A 4,989-nucleotide genomic window follows, 5' to 3' on the forward strand; every position below is an offset into this window, starting at 1 on the left:
TTTTGTTAGAATTATGGGTAACTACGGTTACATTCCTGTTTAGGAGTATGGTATCCTTCGAAATATAATACAAATATTGTATGTGCAGTTGGTGATTTACAGCAGATTATTGCGAACAAATATTTGATTGAGATTGTGATGTAGAAAATTTATGTTATTGACGATGTTGCCTCAGAAGGTAGCGAATGAGTACGATCGAGGCTGGCATGTGTATTTCCCATTGAGGGGCAAGATGGTAATATTGCACCCTCGGGAATTGTTACTTACTTATCAAGACAACAGTGAATTGTCGGTTTTGCGGGGTGCAGACCGTAATATTAATAACTTATTCGTTGGGTTGTTAAGCAAGTAAACAAGTAGATTATTCTACGTTAATATTTGTATTTACTTATTTAATTCGTTAATGGTTGTTTGGGCTTGACCCAAAAAATATTACATGCTTAATTTCGAAGTGCGTTACGCTTTGAACACGTTTATGAGAGGATAGTAGGAAATTGGAGGCATGAAAGAAGAGTCACTACGCTCCGATCATGACGGAATGTCATCCTCTTTTATGTAGTCGCCATCACTTTGTATCTTCCTCGTGTATGTATTTACATACATATATCTCTTTAATTTTGAGTATTCTACTTTGGACTGATGATTTTAAATTTCGAGGACGAAATTTTCTTAAGGTGGGTAGATTGTGACAACCCGTTCCAAATTTTACGTTTTTATTTTATTTTAAAAGCGTGAATTTACTAAATTGCCCTAGAGGCAAGGACTTTGACTTCCGTTGACCATCGACTTGAGAGATGTGGGACTTATTCTTTAAGCATATCCTCGTAGTACTCTTTGGTACGAACGTATAGGCGAAAGCCGTTTGCGCGTCCGGATTATAACGGTATAGTTACGAACGTTCGAAATTGGTTATTCAAGGTTTAGTGTGTATTTAAATTAAACCCCCACTTAGTGGGGGAAGCCCAAAATCAGAAACAGAGGGAGGAAAGAAAAGAAAAGAAAAAAAAAAAAAAAAAAAAAAAAAAAAAAAAAACAGGGAAGAGAGCTTCCCGTGCACCCATACCCGCGCCACCACGAGACCACTTTCCAAGGCCGATTCCGGCCAGCTCCGGTGGAGTTTTTCGATGCCACCACCACCATCTTGAAGCTCTCATTCCCCTCTACAAAACCCACCCAAGAACCACCTTGATTGACCATGGTATGAGACGGTTTGAGGCCACGAAAGTTGACGAAAATCAATGGTGCTCCGGCCACCCTTTTCGATTTTCCGGCCAATCGGCAAAGCAATGGCCGATGCCACCACTTGGGCTTTGTAGCCCACAATCCCAGGAGCAAAACCCAACCAACCTTGACCCCGTTGGACCACCGTAGACGACGAATCGACGTCGGGAAGTTTTAGGCATCCGCCGGCTTCGTGGGCAAAATTGACCATCTTCCGTCCACTTTTGGACTTCGTGGCAGGTATGAAAGTTGCTCCACTCACTGAGATCTTCATTTCTGTGAAGTTTGAGAATTTTTGGAAATAGTTGGATTTTCCGGCGAGTCGGGGCGGCCGACCGCCACCCGCGGCGGCGCGTGCGGCGGCGCGTGCGGCGGCGCGTGGCCAGTGGGCCGCCAATGCTATTTTTAGGCTATGTCAAATGTCTTGAATTCAGTTTTGTCATTTGAATGACGTAGGTTGATAGTTGGAACCTAAATTCATTACGATACGTTACTTGATGAAAATGTGAATCGATGATCCGACCGTTGGATCGTCACCAAAATGGGATATATTATAATACGTAATATTTAAAGATTATAGGAATTTACAGATCGGGAATCCGACTTACGGATCTTCCTGAATTGGATTTGTAAGTTAGTAAAATAAATGTTCATGGCCACTTGTTTTAGGCAATTGGCGGAGATCTGACCGTTGGATCGTAATGAAATTTTAGTATGTTATTCTTGTAACATATTGTGGATCGTTGGGAGTTGCGGATTGGAAATCTGATATGCGGATCTTCCGGGTCAAGTTATACAGGGTTGTAAACCCTACCGTCGATCTTTGATCGACGGTTGACTTGTGGTCAATGGGTATCAAACTATTTTAGAATGTCGTTGAGGTTGTGTTTTATGTGAATTACGTACTCTTCGGATAAGAGTTCTGAGATGTGATTTGATAATTGGTCACAGGGACCAATCATTCAGGACGCCTCGATGTGTGCGCTAGAGAATCATAGCGTGGACTCCAAGTAAGTGGATCTTTTCCTTTTTATTGTACATATTATTGAGAGTTCTATCGACACTTTTAAATTGATTAGGTATATTACTTTCATATATAATTATTGTGAATGCTTGAAGTACGATATGAACTACGAATGGTTTGATCCCTATTTAGGGTACGTAGGCAGTCTAACAAGACGTTAGATGCAGCCATAAAATATTCGAGACCAAAGCCTTGCTTGGGAAATTGAGTAAGGCGAAGGAAATTGGTAAAGGCAAGTTTTAGTTTTATGAATTAGTTAGCTAAATTAGTGTTAATTGGGACGTCATGGATAATTATCCCTGAAAATAAATAGTTTGGGAGTAGGGCGTTATTGATTGTACACTTCACACTATATTGTTTATAATTGAAAATGCTACGACATGTTTGAGTATTAGATTGCATCATAGTATATCAATATGTATATTACTTGCATATAATTATTGGGAATGCTTTCAAGTGCAAAGGTGAACTCAGGACACCCAGGTAAGTTCAGGTGAGTTTATGGTACTAGTTGAATCGATTTCGTTATAGCATGACTACAGTTATGTGTTAGGCAACTTCGATACTGTCGTACTGGTTGCCATGAGTTGCACATGTTATATTGAGATGCATTGAGAGCTCATAAACCTGCACCCCGGTGTTAGTGCTCCCGCCCGTGGCCAGGGCACAGTCCTTCACGTGATGTTCACCTCCCGCACCTTATGCTCACCTTGGATTCAAGGTAGGTGCACAGTCCTGTCGTACAGACCACTTTAGGTGGTTCCGACTCGTAGGTGACCCGCGATTATTCGCCCAGTCTTCACGTGATCGTAGCACTTGAGCTTATTTATTTACACCCAGTCCTGTCGTACAGACCACTTTAGGTGGTTCCGACTCGTGTGCAGGTATACTTATTGAGCTATATGCTAGCCAGGATTGATGAGATATGGATAAGTCGTACAGGTCACTAGAGGTGACTCCGACTTATATGCTAGCCAGGATTGATAAGATATGGATAAGTCGTACAGGTCACTAGAGGTGACTCCGACTTATATGCTAGCCATGATTGATGAGATACGAATAAGTTGTACATGTCATTTTAGATGACTCTGACTGATATATCACTTTGTATTGATTTAGTTCATTTGGCCTACTTATTAATGTATGGTGGAGTTAATGGCAAACCGTGGTTTTGGTCATTTCTGAGTATGGTTTGGATATATGTATATATGTTGTACTGTCTTATGGAAAACGATACGGGGTTTACATTAGGGCATTACTTTTAGAGAGGTAATAACTTTGAGAAGCTTGGTTTTATTGCTTACTCACACCTTCTGTTTGGTGCCCTCCAGGTTTTAGCTGCTGAGTTTGTATCGACAACAATCTGTGGTGAATCTTAGTATTAATGGATATTTTTGAGGGTATGATTCTTACCCATACTACTGTACCTTACTTATGTTCTGACATCGCGTGTAAAATGGGTTCGCTCCCACTCGTAGCGCACTCTGGTACTTAGACACTTTTAGATTCAAATTTATTCACTTTTTGTACACTATCACATTTTATGGCTTCGTCACCTTCCAGGTGTCGGCCAGCACAGTTCGATTCAGGGTCCAAGTGGACTTTCTGGGTCGGGGTGTGTCAGTATAAATCCCAAGAACTCCTCATTAATTTTAAACAATAAAAACCACCGATTCTAGTTAAAGTTCTTCATCATTTAGCCAAATTCTATAAATTTATACCCTCATAAAAACATATGAGAAGTGACTCAACACCTTATAAGCCCTTACAACGTCGTCCATTTCTCCGATATGAGATTTTATTACCTTTACATCCTAACAAAGAGTTTTTCACAAAACTATTTTTACAACATGACTCACTTGTAACAATTAGATATCGGACTCGCCATAACCGGAGTTGTTGCTTATTTAATTCGGATCCATTAACTTTTAGGTGTAGTGCTAGTCAATTAGTAACCCTTTTTGTTCTAGAAAATAAAAGGCTATCAAATTCAGAGCATGCACTGCATACTCATGACGATGTATTGTATGGAAAATTGAGAAACTCAGGCCAATAACAACAAGACAGCAAAGAGACTAAAATAATCAACCAGCCATGGACTCATGCAAATGGCGATAGTAATTTCTGTAAAGCTGGAAACGAATGGCTCAGCTTAGTTGAGTAACCCTGTACTAGTTAATTAATTAGCAGTTGGGTTTGGCAAACTTATAATATTAGTTGGTAGTTCTTACCAAAAAGGAAAAGAAGATTGGTAGGTTGTCCAAGAAGTGATTAGAACTACAATGGGGGAGAGGGAATTCAAAATTTTAATATAGAACTCGGATTGCATCGGGGTGTAAGAGTAAACACTTTTAAACACTCCCGAGTTACAACTTACACTTTTAAACACTCCCGAGTTACAACTTACAAGCCCCTTTCATTGTTCGCATAAATCCTTTAGCACCTTATTGAAACCAAGTGACAGCTCAGCAAGTTAATTAGTGTAGACATTATTAGTTAAGTAATTATTGATAATAGTAATTAGTGATTTGTGTGTGTAGATCTGGTATAAGCCAGTTCATAATTTAATGAAACTTTTGCTGTTCAGTAAGAAAAGAAGTTTAGTTCCTCTCTGTTCACTCTTTTCTTTCTATCGAAGATTCACACTGCTTTATGGATCGGATCTCAAGGGTTTTTTCATGGATTTTATCATAATATCAGAGCAGGTTGTCCTACATGTGAAGCTCAATAGCCACATAAACTGT

General features: G+C 39.7%; 1 long non-coding RNA gene across 1 annotated transcript; it reads left to right on the forward strand.

Annotated features, from left to right (window-relative positions):
- The first annotated feature begins 1,026 nt into the window (after positions 1-1,026).
- LOC137730697 (uncharacterized) lies at positions 1,027-3,776 on the forward strand. Its single transcript, XR_011068204.1, has 3 exons — positions 1,027-1,461; positions 2,173-2,231; positions 3,577-3,776. It is a non-coding gene; the product is annotated as an uncharacterized lncRNA (long non-coding RNA).
- Positions 3,777-4,989: the final 1,213 nt, after the last annotated feature.

Source organism: Pyrus communis, chromosome 4, assembly GCF_963583255.1.
Source record: "Pyrus communis chromosome 4, drPyrComm1.1, whole genome shotgun sequence".
NCBI classification, from domain to species: domain Eukaryota; kingdom Viridiplantae; phylum Streptophyta; class Magnoliopsida; order Rosales; family Rosaceae; genus Pyrus; species Pyrus communis.